This window comes from Lissotriton vulgaris, chromosome 11 (assembly GCF_964263255.1).
Source record: "Lissotriton vulgaris chromosome 11, aLisVul1.2, whole genome shotgun sequence".
Lineage (NCBI taxonomy): Eukaryota > Metazoa > Chordata > Amphibia > Caudata > Salamandridae > Lissotriton > Lissotriton vulgaris.
Window position 1 is genome coordinate 233,057,747 of NC_141699.1, and position 25,549 is coordinate 233,083,295.

Genomic DNA, 25,549 nt, shown 5'->3' on the forward strand with positions numbered 1-25,549 from the left:
CGTTCTACAAAGTCAACCAAACTTGGATTGAAAAATCTAGAAAAATGTACAAACTGAAAACCAGTTTTGGTCTGCATAGCATCAGTAGCAACGCTTGAGTCAGCTTTGTGTCAAGCCGCCATTTTGATTCAACAAAGCACAGGCATTGAAAAAGGCTCAAACTCAGAACTCTGAACTATGGCACCCAACATCCAGGAGCTTGCCATCCGGATCTTGGAGCCTTGTGCTGCTTTCGACCTATTCACACATCGGTCCACTACTGACATCATCTTATAAACCAACGTTATGTAAATAGTCTTTTAATAAAATGTTTTACCCTGTTTCTTTGCTGGTGTGTTGTCTATATTTTTAATATTTGCATAGGGTTTGTCGTTATTTTGTGCGGGATGGGTGATGGAGCCGAGCTGTCTTGCAGCCCTCATGGTGTGGAGCTCAGTTCATCTCACTATTTTCGTATTTCTCATGAAGGGTTGTTCCTAATATTTCTATTTTAGCGAGGTCAAAAAGAGATCCAATTAGTGGCCTACTGATTTTGCTCGATTACTTTTATTTTTTTACACGATTTTTCACTATCTGCAAAGACTAAACAGAGTATTGCGACTTTGTGCTTGTTTGTAAATAGAGAATGATCCAAAGAGAACCAATTCTAAAACAGTAAATGCTTGGACAACAATCAATCAAATGGAGAGACAAGCAGGCACGACGGATTACAACGGGGGCAAAGGCTTGCGTTAACTACCATTCACTATCTGCAAAGAGAGAGTACTACTAAGACAAAAGAGGGGAGGGGGGGTGCAGCGTTCAAAGCACATCAGCGTGCATAAATACGAAAATGTTTTTATCTATCACGTACTTGACATTTTAAAGCTTTTCATATTTGCTATTAAAAAACCAATGAAATTCACAGAAAAAACCATAGGTTATAGTGGATATATAGTTAGGAATTTGCATTTACAAAACCTTGAAAATTCAATGAAAAAACCATTGGTTTTAGGCCATATATAGTTAGGGATTTGCATTTACAAAACCTTATTTTACTCGCATAAAACCATTGAAATTACATATATAGTTATAAGCGCTAACTATATATCGCGCACCCGCAATCCACTGCTGATGATGTCACATATTACATCATTCATGACATGGTTAGTGACATCACTGATGACATCACTGATGACATCTCAAATGACATCACTGATGACATCACTGACATCTCATTTGACATTACTGATTACACCACTGATGATATCATTTATGTGATAATACATCTTCAGACTCTAATATAACCTTAGATACATTCAGTGTAAACAGGCACTCACAGACTGTCACACATCCATGGAGTTACTCACACACCTAGTCAGTCATGCAAAGAATCAATCACAACTCCATTTCCTCAACTATATAGTTATACACACTTTACTTATTCAAACATATAGTAACACATATTTACTCTCTTATACAATCCCTGATACAAGCTCACAGTGATTCATACAGCCACTCACACATTCACTGGCTCTTATCCACAGTTATTTATATATGTCAACTCTCACATGTATTGTGTTTTACATACATACTTACTTGCACATGTAGCACTGAGATATCCATTCACTCACCAACACACCCATGCACAGTCAACCGCCCATATAGCTGTTTCCACATGCACTCTTGAACTCATACACCTAGTGAATCAACGGCTTACACATCTATGCACAGAGTCACACACCTCCCAGCCACCCACACACACACTCAGCCTCCCATTCAAATACTTGGGCAACCAATCAATAACCCATATAGCCACTCTTATAGCTACTGATCAACACATGCAGCAGCTTACACAACAACAGACATACTGATGCACACATTAAGACAGTTTAGTCACTAACCCATGCACTCAGTGAGACACATTTAATCACTCACTCATACAGTCAGTCATGCACCTACTAAATCCTTCATCCAGACACTTATACATCCACTCATTCTTCAATATGTAAGACATATTTTAACTTTACAGAAACATACAGTCACTGGATGTTGTCATCAGTGATGTCATCAGTGATGTCATTTGAGATGTCATCAGTGATGTCATCAGTGATGTCACTAACCATGTCATGAATGATGTAATATGTGACATCATCAGCAGTGGATTGCGGGTGCGCGATATATAGTTAGCGCTTATAACTATATATGGAATTTCAATGGTTTTATGCGAGTAAAATAAGGTTTTGTAAATGCAAATCCCTAACTATATATGGCCTAAAACCAATGGTTTTTTCATTGAATATATATATATATATATATATATATATATATATATATATATATATATATATATATATATATATATATATATATATATATATATATATATATATATATATATATATATATATATTACCTACTGGCGGTCGCCAGTAGGTATATATAGTTAGGATTTTTTCCCTATGGGATTTCTGAAAATTCTATGTCTAATAACTTTGGCGTTTGTGGACGGAATCGGCTGAAAATTTCAGGAAAATGGCACATTTTGTTTCTGAGCAGCTCCTGGAAATTTGGGGGGGGTTCGTCAAGGGGGGGCCGAGAAAAAAGGGGGGTCCCAAAACGCGTTTTTCCCATGTTAATTTCCATAGGGCGGTTGGACTCACTTTTAGCCCGAACGGCTGAATGGATTTCCACGAAACTTGGCAAAATTGTAGGGACTGTTAGCCCGATGTGCCTTTGCTAGGTCTCAATATATGTGCTTCAGTGAATTTTGAGAAATTAACGTTTAAATCAAGATATATATCTGTAACAGCGCTCCGGGCAGCGATCCGGTTAGCGAACTTTTCGCGTATCGGAACTTTGCGATGCGAAGCTGATTGGCCCTCCGGTGTCTGTCAACATTCTAAACAGTCCGGAGCGGCCGCCATCTTGTCTCTCGGTAGGATCGAGAGACAAGAGGAGGCCAAAACAAAGGGGGAAATGAAGGAAAGGGGGCAAGGTAGACCCCTTCTGACCCCCTAGGATTGATGAGGGGGATATTATAGAGCCACGCGGGGCCCCAAAAAAAAAAAAATCCGATTTTTTCGCCGTAGAGACGCGTCTTGGTAAGCGAACCGGGCAGCTAACCGGGCAGCTAACCGGGAAGCTAACCGGCAGTGTAACGGGAGTCTGAGGAGTAGCTGATTGGCTGTCAACATTGTAAACAGTCCGGAGCGGCCGCCATCTTGTCTCTCGGTAGGATCAAGAGACAAGAGGAGACCAAAACAAAGGGGGAAATGAAGGAAATAGGGCAAGGTAGACCCCTTCTGACCCCATAGGATTGATGAGGGGGATATTATAAAACCACGCGGGGAACAAAAAAAAAAATCCTGAGGAGTAGCTGATTGGCTGTCAACATTGTAAACAGTCCAGAGCGGCCGCCATCTTGTCTCTCGGTAGGATCGAGAGACAAGAGGTGGAAAAAAAAAGGTGTAAATGAATGAAAGGGGTAAGGCAGACCCCTCCTGAACCCCTAGGATTGATGAGGGGGCTATTAAAGTTCCCTGCGGGGCAAAAGAAAAAAAAATTGCGATTTTTCGCGGTAAAGGTGCTTCCTGGTACGTTAACCGGGCAGCTAACCGGCAGCGTAACGGGAGTCCGACATATTGTGTTTTTTGAACGTTTGTGATATGTGCACGTGTGGATTTTGTCTAATTAAGGTTAAAAAAATATATATATATCTTTAAGCGTGTTCTGGCGCGCTTACGTTTTGGGTTTGGTTTGCGCTGCAGAGACGATACGTCACGGTTATGCGATGCATCATGAGGCGTCTCACGGGCTACGTGATACGTCACTTAATAAAGAATATATTTTACAGCTATAGATATTAGCTTTTAAAAAACCAATGAAATTCACAGAAAAAACCATAGGTTATAGACCATATATATTTAGGAATTTGCATTTACAAAACCTTGAAAATTCACTGAAAAAACCATAGGTTATAGACCATATATAGTTAGGGATTAGCATTTAAAAAACCTTATTTTATTTACACAAAACCATTGAAATTCCATATATAGTTAGTTGCACTAACTATATATCGCGGACCCGCAATCCACTGCTAATGATGTCACATATTACATCATTCATGACATGGTCAGTGACATCACTGATGACATCACTGATGACATCTCAAATGACATCACTGATGACATCACTGATGACATCTCAAATGACATCACTGATGACATCACTGACATCTCATTTGACATTACTGATTACATCACTGATGATATAATTTATGTGATAATACATCTTCAGACTCTAATATAACCTTAGATACACTCAGTGTAAACAGGCACTCACAGACTGTCACACATCCATGGAGTTACTCACACACCTAGTCAGTCATGCAAAGAATCAATCACATCTCCATTTCCTCAACTATACAGTTATACACACCTTACTTATTCAAACATATAGTAACACATATTTACTCTCTTATACAATCCTTGATACAAGTTCACAATGATTCATACAGCCACTCACACATTCACTGGCTCTTATGTTCAGTTATTTATATATGTCAACTCTCACATGGAGTGTGTTTCACATATGTATTTACTTTGACATGTAGCACTGAGATATCCATTCACTCACCAATATACTTATGCACACAGTCAACTGTCCATACAGCTGTTTCTACATGCACTTTTGAACCCATACACCTAGGGAATCAACTGCTCACACATCTATGCACAGAGTTATACACCTCCCAGCCACCCACACACATACTCAGTCTCCCATACAAATACTTGGGCAACCATTCAATAACCCATATAGTTACTGATATAGCTACTGATTTAAACATGCAGCAGTTTACAGAACAACATAAATAATGATTGCCAAATTAAGACCCTTTAATCACTAACCCATACACTCAGTGAGACACATTTAATCATTCTCTCATACAGTCAGTCATGCACCTACTAAATCCTTCATCCAGACACTTATACATCCACTCATTCTTCAATATGTAAGACATATTTCAACTTTACAGAAACATACAGTCACTGGGTGTTGTCATCAGTGATGTCATCAGTGATGTCATCAGTGATGTCATTTGAGATGTCATCAGTGATGTCATCAGTGATGTCACTGACCATGTCATGAATGATGTAATATGTGACATCATTAGCAGTGGATTGCGGGTCCGCGATATATAGTTAGTGCAACTAACTATATATGGAATTTCAATGGTTTTGTGCAAATAAAATAAGGTTTTTTAAATGCTAATCCCTAACTATATATGGTCTATAACCTATGGTTTTTTCAGTGAATTTTCAAGGTTTTGTAAATGCAAATTCCTAACTATATATGGTCTATAACCTATGGTTTTTTCTGTGAATATATATATATATATATATATATATATATATATATATATATATATATATATATATTACCTACTGGCGATAGCCAGTAGGTATATATAGTTAGGATTTTTTTCCTATGGGACTTTTGAAAATTCTATGTCTAATAACTTTGGCGTTTGTGGACGGAATCGGCTGAAATTTTCAGGAAAATGGCACATTTTGTTTCTGAGCAGCTCCTGAAAATTTGGGGGGGGTTCGTCAAGGGGGGGCCGAGAAAAAAGGGGGGTCCCAAAACGCGTTTTTCCCATGTTAATTTCCATAGGGCGGTTGGACTCACTTTTAGCCCGAACGGCTGAATGGATTTCCACGAAACTTGGCAAAATTGTAGGGACTGTTAGCCCGATGTGCCTTTGCTAGGTCTCAATATATGTGCTTCAGTGGATTTTGAGAAATTAACGTTTAAATCAAGATATATATCTGTAACAGCGCTCCGGGCAGCGCTCCGGTTCGCGAACTTTTCGCGTATCGGAACTTTGCGAAGCGAAGCTGATTGGCTCTCCGGTGTCTGTCAACATTCTAAACAGTCCGGTGCGGCCGCCATCTTGTCTCTCGGTAGGATCGAGAGACAAGAGGAGGCCAAAACAAAGGGGGAAATGAAGGAAAGGGGGCAAGGTAGACCCCTTCTGACCCCCTAGGATTGATGAGGGGGATATTATAGAGCCACGCCGGGCCCAAAAAAAAAAAAGAAAAAATCCGATTTTTTCGCCGTAGAGACGCGTCTTGGTTCGCGAACCGGGCAGCTAACCGGGCAGCTAACCGGGAAGCTAACCGTCAGTGTAACCCAAAAAAAAAAAAATCCGATTTTTTCGCCGTAGAGACGCGTCTTGGTTCGCGAACCGGGCAGCTAACCGGGAAGCTAACCGGCAGTGTAACCCAAAAAAAAAAAAAATCCGATTTTTTCGCCGTAGAGACGCGTCTTGGTACGCGAACCGGGCAGCTAACCGGGCAGCTAACCGGGAAGCTAACCGGCAGTGTAACGGGAGTCTGAGGAGTAGCTGATTGGCTGTCAACAGTCCGGAGCGGCCGCCATCTTGTCTCTCGGTAGGATCGAGAGACAAGAGGAGGCCAAAACAAAGGGGGAAATGAAGGAAAGAGGGCAAGGTAGACCCCTTCTGACCCCCTAGGATTTATGAGGGGGATATTATAAAGCCACGTGGGGCCAAAAAAAAACAAACAAAAAAATCCGATTTTTTCGCCGTAGAGACGCGTCTTGGTACGCGAACTGGGCAGCTAACCGGGCAGCTACCGGGAAGCTAATCGGCAGTGTAACGGGAGTCTGAGGAGAAGCTGATTGGCTGTTATCATTGTAAACAGTCTGGAGCGGCCGCCATCTTGTCTCTCTGTGGGATCGAGAGACAAGAGGTGGAAAAAAAAAAGGTGTAAATGAATGAAAGGGGTAAGGCAGACCCCTCCTGAACCCCTAGGATTGATGAGGGGGCTATTAAAGTTCCCTGGGGGGTGAAAAAAAAAAATTGCGATTTTTCGCGGTAAAGGTGCTTCCTGGTACGTTAACCGGGCAGCTAACCGGCAGCGTAACGGGAGTCCGACATATTGTGTTTTTTGAACGTTTGTGATATGTGCACGTGTGGATTTTGTCTAATTAAGGTTAAAAAAATATATATATATCTTTAAGCGTGTTCTGGCGCGCTTACGTTTTGGGTTTGGTTTGCGCTGCAGAGACGATACGTCACGGTTATGCGATGCATCATGAGGCGTCTCACGGGCTACGTGATACGTCACTTAATAAAGAATATATTTTACAGCTATAGATATTAGCTTTTAAAAAACCAATGAAATTCACAGAAAAAACCATAGGTTATAGACCATATATAGTTAGGAATTTGCATTTACAAAACCTTGAAAATTCACTGAAAAAACCATAGGTTATAGACCATATATAGTTAGGGATTAGCATTTAAAAAACCTTATTTTATTTGCACAAAACCATTGAAATTCCATATATAGTTAGTTGCACTAACTATATATCGCGGACCCGCAATCCACTGCTAATGATGTCACATATTACATCATTCATGACATGGTCAGTGACATCACTGATGACATCACTGATGACATCTCAAATGACATCACTGATGACATCACTGATGACAACACCCAGTGACTGTATGTTTCTGTAAAGTTAAAATATGTCTTACATATTGAAGAATGAGTGGATGTATAAGTGTCTGGATGAAGGATTTAGTAGGTGCATGACTGACTGTATGAGAGAATGATTAAATGTGTCTCACTGAGTGCATGGGTTAGTGATTAAAGTGTCTTAATTTGGCAATCAATATTTATGTTCTTCTGTAAACTGCTGCATGTTTAAATCAGTAGCTATATCAGTAACTATATGGGTTATTGAATGGTTGCCCAAGTATTTGTATGGGAGACTGAGTGTGTGTGTGGGTGGCTGGGAGGTGTATAACTCTGTGCATAGATGTGTGAGCGGTTGATTCCCTAGGTGTATGGGTTCAAAAGTGCATGTAGAAACAGCTGTATGGACAGTTGACTGTGTGCATGAGTATATTGGTGAGTGAATGGATATCTCAGTTCTACATGTCAAAGTAAGTACATATGTAAAACACACTCCATGTGAGAGTTGACATATATAAATAACTGAACATAAGAGTCAGTGAATGTGAGAGTGGCTGTATGAATCATTGTGAACTTGTATCAAGGATTGTATAAGAGAGTAAATATGTGTTAGTATATGTTTGAATAAGTAAGGTGTGTATAACTGTATAGTTAAGGAAATGGAGATGTGATTGATTCTTTGCATGACTGAATAGGTGTGTGAGTAACTCCATGGATATGTGACAGTCTGTGAGTGCCTGTTTACACTGAGTGTATCAAAGGTTATATTAGAGTCTGAAGATGTATTATCACATAAATGATATCATCAGTGATGTAATCAGTAATGTCAAATGAGATGTCAGTGATGTCATCAGTGATGTCATTTGAGATGTCATCAGTGATGTCATCAGTGATGTCATTTGAGATGTCATCAGTGATGTCATCAGTGATGTCACTGACCATGTCATGAATGATGTAATATGTGACATCATTAGCAGTGGATTGCGGGTCCGCGATATATAGTTAGTGCAACTAACTATATATGGAATTTCAATGGTTTTGTGCAAATAAAATAAGGTTTTTTAAATGCTAATCCCTAACTATATATGGTCTATAACCTATGGTTTTTTCAGTGAATATATATATATATATATATATATATATATATATATATATTACCTACTGGCGATAGCCAGTAGGTATATATAGTTAGGATTTTTTTCCTATGGGACTTTTGAAAATTCTATGTCTAATAACTTTGGCGTTTGTGGACGGAATCGGCTGAAATTTTCAGGAAAATGGCACATTTTGTTTCTGAGCAGCTCCTGAAAATTTGGGGGGGGTTCGTCAAGGGGGGGCCGAGAAAAAAGGGGGGTCCCAAAACGCGTTTTTCCCATGTTAATTTCCATAGGGCGGTTGGACTCACTTTTAGCCCGAACGGCTGAATGGATTTCCACGAAACTTGGCAAAATTGTAGGGACTGTTAGCCCGATGTGCCTTTGCTAGGTCTCAATATATGTGCTTCAGTGGATTTTGAGAAATTAACGTTTAAATCAAGATATATATCTGTAACAGCGCTCCGGGCAGCGCTCCGGTTCGCGAACTTTTCGCGTATCGGAACTTTGCGAAGCGAAGCTGATTGGCTCTCCGGTGTCTGTCAACATTCTAAACAGTCCGGTGCGGCCGCCATCTTGTCTCTCGGTAGGATCGAGAGACAAGAGGAGGCCAAAACAAAGGGGGAAATGAAGGAAAGGGGGCAAGGTAGACCCCTTCTGACCCCCTAGGATTGATGAGGGGGATATTATAGAGCCACGCCGGGCCCAAAAAAAAAAAAGAAAAAATCCGATTTTTTCGCCGTAGAGACGCGTCTTGGTTCGCGAACCGGGCAGCTAACCGGGCAGCTAACCGGGAAGCTAACCGTCAGTGTAACCCAAAAAAAAAAAAATCCGATTTTTTCGCCGTAGAGACGCGTCTTGGTTCGCGAACCGGGCAGCTAACCGGGAAGCTAACCGGCAGTGTAACCCAAAAAAAAAAAAAATCCGATTTTTTCGCCGTAGAGACGCGTCTTGGTACGCGAACCGGGCAGCTAACCGGGCAGCTAACCGGGAAGCTAACCGGCAGTGTAACGGGAGTCTGAGGAGTAGCTGATTGGCTGTCAACAGTCCGGAGCGGCCGCCATCTTGTCTCTCGGTAGGATCGAGAGACAAGAGGAGGCCAAAACAAAGGGGGAAATGAAGGAAAGAGGGCAAGGTAGACCCCTTCTGACCCCCTAGGATTTATGAGGGGGATATTATAAAGCCACGTGGGGCCAAAAAAAAACAAACAAAAAAATCCGATTTTTTCGCCGTAGAGACGCGTCTTGGTACGCGAACTGGGCAGCTAACCGGGCAGCTACCGGGAAGCTAATCGGCAGTGTAACGGGAGTCTGAGGAGAAGCTGATTGGCTGTTATCATTGTAAACAGTCTGGAGCGGCCGCCATCTTGTCTCTCTGTGGGATCGAGAGACAAGAGGTGGAAAAAAAAAAGGTGTAAATGAATGAAAGGGGTAAGGCAGACCCCTCCTGAACCCCTAGGATTGATGAGGGGGCTATTAAAGTTCCCTGGGGGGTGAAAAAAAAAAATTGCGATTTTTCGCGGTAAAGGTGCTTCCTGGTACGTTAACCGGGCAGCTAACCGGCAGCGTAACGGGAGTCCGACATATTGTGTTTTTTGAACGTTTGTGATATGTGCACGTGTGGATTTTGTCTAATTAAGGTTAAAAAAATATATATATATCTTTAAGCGTGTTCTGGCGCGCTTACGTTTTGGGTTTGGTTTGCGCTGCAGAGACGATACGTCACGGTTATGCGATGCATCATGAGGCGTCTCACGGGCTACGTGATACGTCACTTAATAAAGAATATATTTTACAGCTATAGATATTAGCTTTTAAAAAACCAATGAAATTCACAGAAAAAACCATAGGTTATAGACCATATATAGTTAGGAATTTGCATTTACAAAACCTTGAAAATTCACTGAAAAAACCATAGGTTATAGACCATATATAGTTAGGGATTAGCATTTAAAAAACCTTATTTTATTTGCACAAAACCATTGAAATTCCATATATAGTTAGTTGCACTAACTATATATCGCGGACCCGCAATCCACTGCTAATGATGTCACATATTACATCATTCATGACATGGTCAGTGACATCACTGATGACATCACTGATGACATCTCAAATGACATCACTGATGACATCACTGATGACAACACCCAGTGACTGTATGTTTCTGTAAAGTTAAAATATGTCTTACATATTGAAGAATGAGTGGATGTATAAGTGTCTGGATGAAGGATTTAGTAGGTGCATGACTGACTGTATGAGAGAATGATTAAATGTGTCTCACTGAGTGCATGGGTTAGTGATTAAAGTGTCTTAATTTGGCAATCAATATTTATGTTCTTCTGTAAACTGCTGCATGTTTAAATCAGTAGCTATATCAGTAACTATATGGGTTATTGAATGGTTGCCCAAGTATTTGTATGGGAGACTGAGTGTGTGTGTGGGTGGCTGGGAGGTGTATAACTCTGTGCATAGATGTGTGAGCGGTTGATTCCCTAGGTGTATGGGTTCAAAAGTGCATGTAGAAACAGCTGTATGGACAGTTGACTGTGTGCATGAGTATATTGGTGAGTGAATGGATATCTCAGTTCTACATGTCAAAGTAAGTACATATGTAAAACACACTCCATGTGAGAGTTGACATATATAAATAACTGAACATAAGAGTCAGTGAATGTGAGAGTGGCTGTATGAATCATTGTGAACTTGTATCAAGGATTGTATAAGAGAGTAAATATGTGTTAGTATATGTTTGAATAAGTAAGGTGTGTATAACTGTATAGTTAAGGAAATGGAGATGTGATTGATTCTTTGCATGACTGAATAGGTGTGTGAGTAACTCCATGGATATGTGACAGTCTGTGAGTGCCTGTTTACACTGAGTGTATCAAAGGTTATATTAGAGTCTGAAGATGTATTATCACATAAATGATATCATCAGTGATGTAATCAGTAATGTCAAATGAGATGTCAGTGATGTCATCAGTGATGTCATTTGAGATGTCATCAGTGATGTCATCAGTGATGTCATTTGAGATGTCATCAGTGATGTCATCAGTGATGTCACTGACCATGTCATGAATGATGTAATATGTGACATCATTAGCAGTGGATTGCGGGTCCGCGATATATAGTTAGTGCAACTAACTATATATGGAATTTCAATGGTTTTGTGCAAATAAAATAAGGTTTTTTAAATGCTAATCCCTAACTATATATGGTCTATAACCTATGGTTTTTTCAGTGAATTTTCAAGGTTTTGTAAATGCAAATTCCTAACTATATATGGTCTATAACCTATGGTTTTTTCTGTGAATATATATATATATATATATATATATATATATATATATATATATATATATATATATATATATATATATATATATATATATATATATATATGTGGGAATCACATTGGCAGGGGCTACATTAAAGCAGAGAGGAGATGTAGGATTAGTGACACATTGAGAGGTGTAGTTGCCAGTCAACACTCTGCCTGGGATTCCTGTCAAGCCTTCAGGATGCAGGATCTGGAATATCTTCTACTCCCAGGAATGTAAATTTAAAGGGGACCTGCGAGAACCACCACCAGTCTACCTGGCCTCATGATGGTGCTTGGTGACTAGGGTGTGGACCCTCCCCACAGGTCAATCCTTCTCTTCCTAATCTCCTCCTTTGTGCATACATTGGTAGCTACAGTATTTTGTCTGCCAAATATTCTGGTCCCCATTTGCATTTTCTGTGCCATGGTTGTATATTGGACTTATACTCCAAACAATTGTTCTCTAGTCTGATGATTTCATCTACCATGACTGAACATCTCCTCTCTGAACAACATGGGTTTTTCTGACCTAACATTTCAAACTTATATTGATTGAGTCAAATAACTGGATTAAACTAAATCTGACAGGTTTCTGAGTCCTTTGAGCCATCTGCAGGGTAGTGCTGCTGTGGAGTCGGAAAGTATCATAGTCTGATATTGGGTGTTGTTCAATGGGTGGTATGCAGGTGAAGAGAATAAGCCACCAGACATCATGTGTGTGTATTTTGTGACCATCAGTTGGTCGCCCGAATAGTACATTTAGACTGCATCCCGCAAAGGCATCTTCCATCGAGAAACAACCACCAGGGCACCGCCAATTCAACTGTGAAATCAAAGTATGCTGGCATAATCCCACTGTCCTGCAGGCGATGGAATGCTATTCGAAGGTTGAGGATTCCACTACATTGGTGACGTGTGAGCTGGTACCGTGAAGGTAACACTTCATTAACGCAGATAGCGGCCCAGCCTGAATAGATCTCAATACTGAGGGCAGACACACTGCCTGTCTAGCTGTAAAACCTCCAAGATCATAATCAGGTCTTAAAGTGTTTTTGAAGATCGTAGTTTAGAAAGGGGACTCTTTTATTTTTTTCTTCATATTTTATGATTTGGTCTGTCACTGTTCTCCACTTAATATGAAGAGAAAGCACTATATTAATTTTTCAGGATACTTTTTAACTATGTTTTTTTCTGTCATTAGGTATAATTAATTTAGGTTAAGTTACTTACTACTTAGAGTCGGCTTTCTGTTTGGTAGTTGGGTCATTCTTATTCCACAGAATCTGAAAGCTTGTCACTTTCTTCAAAGTCTTGGCATTTTTGCTGAAATCTTATGCATGTTTTTGTGTATTTTAACAGTGGTAATTTTATTGCACGAATGCTTATATTAGATGTTTAGTTTTAAATTCAATTACATTCGAGATTTTGTTTGATGTTGAATTTTTTGGTCAATTTAGTCTTAGTTGGTGGCTTCGAATTAGTGTTTCTAAGTTAAAATAAGGAAGAGGAAGATAACAATGGGATGTCTTTAATATGGTTATTCAGACAAAATATCGAAATCAAAATATCCCCATACAAAAATATTGTGTCTTGTGATACAGAAATATTGTCTGCAAGAATAGAGTTGTCCAGAATATCGATTTTAAGGTATGTATAAAAGATTTAGCAAATATTTAAATAATTGACGTTGTTTACAAGGATATAGTTGGGCATATTCTCATTTTTTAATTGTTGGTATATATTTTAGTATATATTTTAAATGTATATGTTACAAATGTTTTGTACAATTATTGTTTATGGCTTTTAATGTAGTTGTTACATTTGTAATAGTGATTACATTTTTTGTATCGTAGCAGGTTTTTTGGGATTTTAGGGTTACAGGTTGGGTAGTAAATTAAGCATACTTATTTTTTAAATAAACATTTATTAAAATGAATTATTTAATTGATAATCAATTATGTTAATTGTGTAATACATTATTTTTACATTACATTTTAGGTGTGGGTTATGATTAATTAATAATTACGTTTTAATTAATATTAATTATATAATTGATAATTAATTATGCTGAGTATGTCATTCTTTTTTATGTTAATTTGTAGATGCAGGTTGTGGGATTTGTGCAAGTATAGGGTGGGAAGTAAATTATGTTTTATTAATTAATAACTATTTTATTTTTTAATAAGAATTACTTAATTGATAAAAATGTATGTTGGGGACGTCGCCAAGCGCCGATGAAAATGGCCGCCTAGAAACCGAGCTCTGTCGGGACCGCTGCTGTCCCCATCAAATCCGACATCTGATCCTGGCTGGAGCGCACTGCCATCGGCGCCCCGGCCCTGGTAGGTGATGTGCTACTATACCGCACTTTGAGCGGAGCCCGGGGACCTAGCGGGAGCGAAACGCCGGGACCGGCGGCGCCGTGGCTGGACTGGAGAGGAGGTCTGGAGCCTGAACACCGTATGTGGCCAAAATCGAGGCCCTAGATTGAGGCCTATACCAAACACAGGGCCTAGGTGGAGCCGTACCTCCGGTGGGTGGGGCCCACATCGGCGCCGCTGCTGCCTCAACCTTTTAAGATCCAAGCGGCACTCCGGAGAATGGACAAGGGTGTCTGAGGGGGTGCCGGACAGGCCGGATAGGTAAAAACAATCTGCAGCCATCATCGCACTGTGGGACATAAACTGTGCCACCCCGCCGAGCGGACACCCCAGACCCACAAGGGGGCGTCCTGTAACGCACCATCAGGCTTCGCAGATCGCGATGGTGGCGTGACGGCCGGAGCAGCAGACCGTAGCGCCTTATGCTTGTTGTTTAGCAAACTGGAGACAGCGGCACGCAAGGGACGAGAGGGTCTACACAACTGGCGTCATAGGTGTAAAAGCGGCCTGCATACTGTGGTGGGAGAGTGTTCTAGTCCACAGAGTCTGCCACCGGGGGAAGAGAAAAGACTTGGTTTGTTGTCATATTGGGTGGGCTTTACCGCTGTGCGCCTGGAAGGAGACGCCATTGGGCAGCTGTGGGCGGGCTGAGGCCTAAAGCGGTAATCCGCGGTAGACACGCAGCGACGGAATCGGCCAGCCACACGGATTGACCACATGGCCCTGCTGAAGGAAAAATAACAGTGCAGAACCGGAGACTGTCGCTACCCAATTGGGGGGCGCGGACATTTGTTTGTAAGGACGCCTAAATACGACATGCGGCCCAAGGGGGGATCATCAACCCAAATCAACAAACTCGATCAATTTGCGGTGCCAATTGTGCAGGTGCAGTCCGGAGCGGCGGCAAAGGACAACAAAGACCAGGCGGAGCGCTCCCTAACCTCCATAATGACCGCAATTCAGACACTTGGCACTAACATTGAGACTAAAATGGACAAGATCTCTATTGAGGTGAACTTGTTACGCACAGACCTCGGCAAGACCACAGAGAGGTCCAAAATTAATGAAACCGACATCAAGGCACTGCAGGCCTTGGAAAAACTGCTTGAGGGTCGGGTGAACGAGCTCGTCCACCAACACCGACAGATGGCCCTGAGGCTCGAGGACCAGGAAGGGAGGGCCTGAAGGAGTAACACCCGCGTGGTAGGTGTGCCGGAAGGAACGGAGGGGCAAAGTGTTGAGCTATTTCTGGAGGACCTAATTCTCCGTCACATAAAGCCGAAGAGACTTTCCAAGATCTTCACCATCGAATGGGCTCATCGCGCCCCGGTCCCCAAACCCAAACCGGGGACTCCACCAAGAAGAATAATCGCAAAAGTATTGAATTATAGGGACCGCAATGCCATCCTCCAGGTGGCCAGACAACATGGAGACCTGCAATACGAAGTGACCACCATCCAATTCTTCCCTGACTTTACGCTGCAAGTCCAGCAGGAACGGCGCTCCTTCATGGGAGTTAAGGCGGCGCTCCGAGAACGAGGCGTCAAATATATGATGTTCTTCCCAGCCAAACTGAAAATAATTACGGGGGGCAAGTCCCTATTTTTCACATCGCCGGGAGCAGTCCAGGAGTGGCTTGACACAACAGCACCGGAGGCACGAGCAGGAGAAGATCGCGACAACTGGAGGGAGGCCAGGGCCTCCTCCCCCGGATCGGCGGCGGGGAGGTCGGAAGGAGGCAAGCAGAGCCAAAGGTCGTGGCGTTCCAGGTCGAACAGCCCCCGCTGGGACTCGCTCCGAGACACGTCAGCACGATGAGGAATCATACTCCGTAACCAGGACTCATCGAACAGTAATGTATAATGCTGACATGGGGTATGTTTGGTATTATTAAGGTTGGGAAGCGGACACATCCGCCCTAGGACTCCGATACTTTCTAACTTTTCTAACGTGCACTACAGACCTAAGGGACGTATAGCCTGGGGCTGCACGGGTATGGCGGCCGGAGTCGGGGCTGGCTCACGTTTTCCCACACAGAGTTTCCTCGGGAGGGGGAAGTTTACTCTCTCCAGGGTGGAGTTGGGCGACAGGCACTCTTCTAATTGGGGCAGTGGGTAGTTTGGAACCTACAGAGCAGGGAGCAGGGTGGGGGGGATTTGTTCAAAGGGAAGGGAGGGCACTCCACACAACGTTGGGGAGGAAGAAAGTTATGTGTCCATTGCTATGTGTAACGATCATTTTTTGTAGTGTTTTGAACTGTTGGGAGGGAAGCTGGGAGGGGAGTGGAGTTGGGAGGTTTGTGCGGCCACATATTACTAGTATGAACAGAGTCGGGGGAGATGCCAGGATGCAAGGACAGGCCAGCACACAGTAATGGATATGGCTAGGAGATGGGAAAAGAGTCTTAAAGTTCCTAGCTGGAATGTGAACGGGCTGGGAGATAGGCTCAAATGTACCATAGTCTTACAGTTCATTAAACGTCACCATCCTGATGCAGTCCTAATGCAAGAGACACACCTGATGGGTAACACATGCCAGGCCCTCAATATATGGGGATACACTCTGGCGGTTCATTCCGGCTTCACCTCTGGCTCCAGAAGCGTGGGGATCCTGTTACACTGTTCCCTGCCTCTCCATATTGACCACACAGAGACAGACCCTCAGGGCCTTTTTGCAACATTGTTGGGGAGGTGGGAGGGTCGCAGACTAAATCTGCTTTCTGCTTATGTTCCACCCGGCCTCCAAACCCAAGCCTACATAGACCTGGGCAAACTACTACTCTCCCTCCCTGACGGTCAGTTGGTCATCTGGGGAGACTTCAACGCAGTAGTATCAGGAACCCTGGACAGACACCCTCCCAGAGACATACCACAAGGGCAAAAATGGCTAGCGGAATTTTTAGAGGCCTTTGGGCTCACAGACGTTTGGCGACTGATGCACCCCACTGATAGGCACTTCACCTTCTTCTCCGGCCCGCACCATTCATTCTGCCGCCTAGACTATATTCTTACTCCACTACAGCATGACACGATTATACAAGAACTATCAATTATATGGGTGGGTCTGCACTCCTCTAGTAAACCAATTTAATCACAGTGTATAGTGTGTGATCACGTTCTATGCGTGTGGTGCATAGGGAGAGAGTACCAAAACCCCTAGGTGCTATGTCTGAAATGAGTCCTCGGCGACCGGGGACTATGCAGCGCACAGCAATCAGGCAATTATGCCTCAAACATTTGTAACCACATTTTCAAAAAACATTAGTTTATTTTTAAACGCAAAGTTTTCAAATATTTCAATTTATCTAACACATTTTTAAAAAACCATCAATAAATCATAGCTTGAGGGAAACTCATAAGTGCATCAATGCAAATCTCATGCAGTTATATCAAAACAATACAATTTTTTAAGCAAAGGTAAGTAAAGTTTCAAGCAAGGAGAGCTTTCATGAGGACATACTTTTATGTACCATTGATGTGGTGGCGTTGTATACGTCCATAGCCCACGGAGAAGGACTAGAAGCAACAGAATGGAGATTACTGGCATCAGATCTCACAGAAGACAAATGTGTGTTTCTATTAGAACTTTTACATTTTGCTCTGTATCATTCTTACTTTCACTGGCAAGACCACTTCTATGTGCAGAGAACAGGTACCTCTATGGGCTCTCCGGGGGCACCAGCGTATGCTAATACATACATGGCATATTTTGAGCATCAATTCATTTTGAACCACCCTATATGGCAGGAACATGTAATTTTGTTCATACGATATATCGATGACATTCTGGTCATCTGGAGCGGCTCAAGACAACAATTGGAATACTGTATAACAGAACTTAACACAGTAGGATACAATTTACATCGGAGGTGGGCAGCAAAAGAATAAATTTCTAGGACATTGAAATCTTAAAAACTGAAAGAGGTCTGGAAACACGAGTTTACAGAAAGCCAACTGATGTAAATTGTGCTTTACATTTCTCAAGTGCGCATCCTCTATCTTTGAAACAACATTTACCGGTCTCACAGATTATGAGAATTAAGAGGATAACTTCGGATGAGAACAATTGTCAACAAGAGATTGAAACACAAGAAAGACAATACAGAAAGAGGGGGTATCCAGAGAGTACACTGAGTGAAGCGAAAAGGACAGTGTCCACCAAACGAAGGGAGGATCTATTGAAAAAACAAACAAAGGTCACATCTAAGAGAGAAGTGTATGTATTAAAACACTCGGTACAAGCTCCGAAGATCAAAGCCATCATCCGTAAAAGGTGGGAGCTGATAGAAAATGAACCTGATTTTCAGAATATTTTCACTCAACCTCCTTTATTTGCGCACACTCGAGCACAAAATTTACAGGAGCTTTTGAAAAAACCTTCAAGTCAACATTGGTCTAAGATTTTCAAGGGCATGAGGAAATGCCACAACGGTGGACAATGTGGGAATGTCATTACAGGGAAAGTCTTTCAACATCCCAGGACTGGGAAACCAATACCTTTGAAACATACATCTGACTGCACGACTGAAAACGTCATTTATGCAATAAAGTGTCCATGTGGGTTAGTCTACATTGGCAGGACGAGTAGAAAAATCAAAACCAGGATAGTTGAGCATAAAAGTCGCATTAGGAACAAGAACTTATACTCATCACTGGCAGCACATTGGGTGAATGCAACACACACCATTCCCCAACTTCGCTTTACTATCCTAGAACACATTACATCACACTTAGGCATGGACATCAACACCACTTTAGCTAGAAAAGAGACTGCATTGATAAAAAAACTGAGGACCATAATCCCGTGGGGTCTGAATGACGACTATGAACTTTTATGCTATTTGTGAAGAAACATGTGCCTTAGATTGGAAGGGGGAACATTGCATTCTTTTACAATATCAGTTCATCATTTTATTTCTCACTCTTTCAAAATTTTCGGGGTCATTTATTTTATTTTATTTATATTATTTTATTGTATTTGCACATTTATTTTATTTTATTCTGATTTCTGCACTGTCTTACAATTGGATGATTGACCCTTCATACCCTTTTGTGGCTTTTTCCTGGTACTGGTGAATTTTTGGAGTGTCTTTCGCACTATGGAGTTGCTTGATACTTGAGCGCCATCTTTAAGGAGTAAAACGAGGAACAGTCCTCTTTTGATGCGTTTGGTTTACACGCATGCATCCTAGTATATGCACTTAATCGGTTGGCAGCACATCGCTCTACGTTGACGGCGAGACCGGGTGCATGACATTTCACATCATAGAACAGGTACGGGCTCCATTAGCGTGAGTAGATGTAGCTTTTGATTTTTTGGTGAAACACGACACTAAGTGAGAGTTGACTTGTTTGTAGACTCGACTTTTGATATAGAAGGAAGAAGGTGGAAGCGGGAACGTGGAAGTTTTGTGTACCTCTCACTCTGTTTGGGGTAAGAAGGAGACTTCGGTCCTTTTTGAGTTTTTACAATCCACACGTCAGGAACTGATTTCAACGGGGACTGTATATCCTTACTCTTTAACCAGGCATAAACTCACGAGTTGACGGCCCTTTGTGATTTGGGGACAGCTTCAAGAATACTTCACGAGATAAATTGGTACGTAGACGTTTATTAAAGGTGGATAAATTCGGTGAATTGACACATATAGGGCAACACGGTTTTGATTTTCATTTAAATACTCACAGATTTGGCCAGGATAATTCAAGAGGCGCCATTAATCAGTGTTATCTTTTGGATACGATACGGTATATAATTGATTTCTTTGCATCAGAGCATGTTTCTCATTTTTTTAATACCACGAGTTTTATTTAATCATTCCCGTCACATTCCTATCAGTTTCTACACTTTGGGATATCGGCACTAATTTCTGTGAGCTTGACTTTCATTTTCACATCACATGGGTGGGCTCTAAGGTGTAACTATGATCTTTTACTTTCATATCTTTGTAGGTATTTTATTTACTTGTTCTTCTGAAGGTTCTGATTGTTCCACTTCTTTTTTCATCACTTGGATATTTGGGAGAATGCAAACCCTGAGGTCACGGTGAATGTGATAAATGTGAGACATGCAATGCATATAATTAATTTTGAATGCCATGTATATTCTGTTGTAGATACGTTACCTGAACCATCCCTGTGGATTTGAACTTTGAACTTTTTGAATATTTGAAACTTTATTATACCCCTGAGGAAGGGTGAAGAGGGACCCGAAATGCATTGGGTTGCTTGAAACTTTACTTACCTTTGCTTGAAAAATGGTATTGTTTTGATATAACTGCATGTGATTTGCATTGATGCACTTATGAGTTTCCCTCAAGCTATGATTTATTGATGTGTTTTTAAAAATGTGTTAGATAAATTGAAACATTTGAAAACTTTGCGTTTAAAAATAAACAAATGTTTTTTGAAAATGTGGTTAGAAATGTTTGAGGCATAATTGCCTGATTGCTGTGCACTGCATAGTCCCCGGTCTCCGAGGACTCATTTCAGAAGATTATACAAGAGGCATCACACCTAGCCCGTGGTATCTCTGAAAACTCACCAGTCTTGACACACATCATGTTCGGAACTAAGAGGGAGGGTTGCGTCATGCCAATAAACGCCTGGCATTTCAAAAATGAGGAGCTTAGGAAGACGTTGTCCCGCTCCATAACTCAGTACTTCGACCATAACGTTGGTTCGGTGGGTTCCTCTGTAACCCTGTGGGAGGCCTTTAAGACTGTGCTTAGGGGAGAGGCTCTGTCAGCCATCTCAGGCAGATGAAAGGACAGGGAAACACAAATTACCTCCATGGAAGCAGACCTGATTGTGCTGGAGGAGGCTGCACGTGACAATAGTGAATCGGACATGCAACATTGGCTGCAGCTCAAAACCACGGAATATAGGGAACTAGTTACGTAAGCGGCCCAAACTATGGCTGAACACAAGGCGGGCAGGATATACGATCAAGGTGACAAAGCTGGAAAACTTATAGCGTGGCTTGATAAAAAACAGCAGGTGGATAAAGTAGTGCCAGAAATACATACGGCTTCCGGGGCCATAGTTACGGAACCCCGAGAGATTGTGGCGGACTTTGCACGGCACTTCCAACAGGTCTATAGTCGGGGGTCGGACCACCCGGAGGAGGACTCGGTGGCCCTACTGACAGACATTCGTATGCCATGCCTGTCGGACATCGACCGAGACACCCTTGAGGCTCCACTTGACACAGCTGAACTGGAGCATGCGATAAAAGACCTTCACCCAGGCAAGGCTCTCGGACCCAACGGCCTCCGAATCAAGCTTTACAAGGTGAAACCGGACGCCCTCAGCATACACCTTAAAAACATGTTTGAGGAAAGCAAAGTGGTAGGACTATTGCCGCGAGACCAACGCCTAGCAACTATTGTGGCCATACCAAAAGAGGGGAAACCAAGAAATTCCTGTTCCTCATACAGACCTATCTCACTGCTTAGTGCTGAGCCGAAAATATTGGCCAAGACGCTTGCAAATAGGCTTCGATCAGTTCTGCCCACCCTGGTTCACCTAGACCAATCATGGTTCATGCCCCATCGCAACATGGCACTTAACATTCGGACCCTTAACGGGGTACTGGGGCAGTGCCACAAGTTACAAGAAGATGCAGTGGTAGTCTCGCTTGATGCCACCATGGCATTTGACACCATAGAATGGCTCTACATGATCACGGTACTTCGTAAACTGGGCTTCGGCCCCAATTTTACAGCATGGGTACATCTCCTCTACACGGAGCCACTAGCTCAGGTGTTAGTCAACAACAAGGTCTCCCAGGTTTTCACCCTTTAGAGAGGGACCAGACAGGGCTGCCCACTCTCTCCCCTCCTATTTGCACTTTCCCTCGAATCACTTGCTGCATGGATCAGGCACGATGTTTACCTCAAAGGGATAACATGGGCGGATGGGTGGGAGGACAAGATCTCCCTATACGCCAATGATATCCTCCTATACCTCTCCAAACCACGAAGATCTATCATGACGGCACTTGATATTTTCATGAGTTTTGGGAGGAATTCTGGATTCCATATCAAATGGAGCAAATCTCACCTTTACGTCCTCCATGGTAACCCCCCAAGGCTCCCTAGCACATGCCCAATCATAGTGGCAGAGGATGGTTTCAAATATCTTGGAGTCTTTTTCTCCACCGAAAAGACTAAGATTTATGAAAGGAATCTACTGCCGCCTCTGAGACGGCTCCAACGCGATGCTAAATCTTGGCAGCAACTTCCATTGTCCTTGCCGAGATTTCTTTATGCCCTCCAAAATTATCCAGACCTGGTACCTAACTCTTATTTTTTAGCAATTGAAGCGGCGCAACAAGACCTCCTCTGGTCAGGCACGCCTAGAATAGCATTACATAAACTTACACTGGGATGGTATGATGGTGGGATAGCCCTTCCTGACATCCGCAAATATTACTGGGCCGCGCACCTCTCTGCGATTAACCAAGGGACTTATAGCAACGGTAGCGACCCGGGTTATGGGATGGACAGATGACTACTTCCGGGAGGAATTATGAAGTTGCACTATATTCTAAACCCGGTAAATACCAACTCACGGGACCGACAAAACACTCAATGCAAATATGGCACATAGCGCAGAAGCTCGGTTGGTCAAATATCCTTACCATGGCTACTCCACTATGGGCGTCCGAAAAACTAGGGGGCATATTATCAAGGGGGTTTATCTCCGCTTTTTTGGCTTTAAAAGCCAAGAAAGTGGAGATAAAATTATCTCCCTATTACCTAGCTGTCGCTAACTCCAGTTAGCAACAGCTAGTAGGAGATAGCGACCATCTTTGGCCCCGCTTTGCATGTCAGTGATATTTATCACTAATGACATGCAAAGTGGGCGTGCCAAGATGTAAGCGACTGGAAACAGTCGCTAACATCGCTATCTCCAATTACCAACTTATGGAGATATTCGCGCTAAGCGCGAATATCTCCAAAAGCTAACACCTGCCCTGAGCAGTTCTTAGCCATGTTATCCAATGGGAGGTGGATAACATGGCTAAGAGCATTAGCTCGGTAATGCATGAATATCGCTGACTTTTCAGCGAAATTCATGCATTGCGGCCGATTTTTATCGCATTTGGGACAAACCTCGGTAATACCAAGGTTTATTTGCGATAAAAATCGTCGCAGCTTAGCAGTAAAATTTTGCTCTAACCAAGCAATAGCGATTAGGTAACTTAGGAGGTACAAAGGGGTCCACAACAGAGACCTTATAGGTATCTCACAAATTAGAGACTTGTGGGGACCCAAAGGGATTCATTCTTTCGTCCACTTGCAAGCAACATACGAATTAACACAAACTGAATATTTCAGGTACATTCCCTCCAGTCAAACATACCGCCTGGGACAAAACTACCTCAACCCTCCCCGCTCGAAGACAGACTGCTAGATGGGCACATGCCAGAACACGCCTTCACCCTCACATATAAAAAAAATTGATTAATAATCCCCCTGACTCGCTCCTTCCGCTTAAAGAGAGATGGGTTGCTGATGGGCTAGAGATCGATGAAGAGGAATGGATGTAAGCGCTGGCATCCCCTAAGGAGGTGGCGATTTCGGCCAGACTTAGACTTATCCAACTTAAAATACTGCACAGGGTGTACATCTCCTGCACAAGACTACAGTTGATTGGGAGGGGGGGAGGGGCTCTACAGGAGGGAATGTGGTGAGACAGGCTCTTTCTTCCATATACTGTGGGATTGCCCAATGGTGCAGAGTTTCTGGAGACGGGTGGTGCAATGCTTGCAAGAAGTATGGGGGGTAGATATACGCCCAGAGGATAAGAGATGCCTCCTAAACATCTGGGAACCCACAGACCTGCCTGCAAAAGGGAAAATTTGGGTTACATTTGGACAAATGGTGGCAAAAAGAAACATCGCCCGACTATGGTTTGCCCCTACCCCGCCGAAAGTAGTAGACTGGCAAAATGACATCGACTGGTGCATGCTGCAGGAAAAGACAGTGTATGCGGCACAAGGGTGCCCTCGGAAATCGGGGGAGGTGTGGTCATGCTGGAATGACTTCAGAGGTAACATCTGCGAGCCCCCGCAAGCCCAACAGACTGGCGTAGAAGATATAGAATGAAAAATGATTCTCCACAGCTGTATCTGTAATGATTATACCACAATGTCACTGTATTTCTGGTGTTGTAACAGACTCTAACATGTAACTCGTAGGCCGCTTTTGTTCTCACTGATCTAAAATAAAAAAGAATTAAAACAAAAAAATGTATGTTAATTATATAAAAAAAATGCGAGTTACATTTCAGGTGCAGGTTTTGTTGGGGTATTGTGTAGAAGCAAATTATTTATTAATATATTCATAATTAAGTTGTAATTATTATTAATAAATTAATTGATCAATATATTTGTTATTTGTGTGAGTAATTTTTTTTAAAGTCAAGTTTCATGTGTGGGCTTTGAGTTTTGCAGGGGTATAGACTGGGCATTCAATGCATTTTAATTAATTATAATATGTATTAATAAAATAATATTAATTATGTATTTGATGATCAATTATGCTAATTGTGTAACTAATTTTTTTAAATGTTACATTTTAGCGATGGGTGTCAGGTTATGTAGCGTTATAGCGGTTAGAAGGAGAGGAGTGGGAACAGTACATGTTACCCCTCATCAATCCAACAACACTTTCCTTACTGTTTCACTGACTGGAATTGAAATAATACATTTTAGCCCTACACAATCACAACACTTTCTCTTCTCTTATATAGACTGGAGTGAGAATAATGGATTTACCCCTTCGCAATCCAGCACTTTCCCTACTGTTTTACTTACTGAAGTGGGAATATTAAATGTTACCTCTCTGCAATCCAACACTTTCCCTACTATTGCACTGACAGGAGTGGGAATAGTAAAGTTCAGCCCTCAGCAATCCAACACTTTCGCTACTGTTTCTTAGGCTGAAGTGGGAATAATACATTTTACCCTTTCACAATCCAACACTTTCTCTTTTGCTGCATACACTAAAGAGGGAATAATGCATGTTACCCCTCTGTGATCCAACACTTTCACTAGTGTTACACTGACTTGAATAGGAATAGTAAATATTATGCCCACACAAGCTGACTCCTTCCATACTGTTACACTGACTGGAGAGGGAATAGTACATTTTACTGCTCCGCATTTCAACATTATCACTACTGTTGCAATCACTGGAGTGAGAATAGTAACTTTTACCCCTGTGTAATCCAAACTTTCAATACTGTTGCAC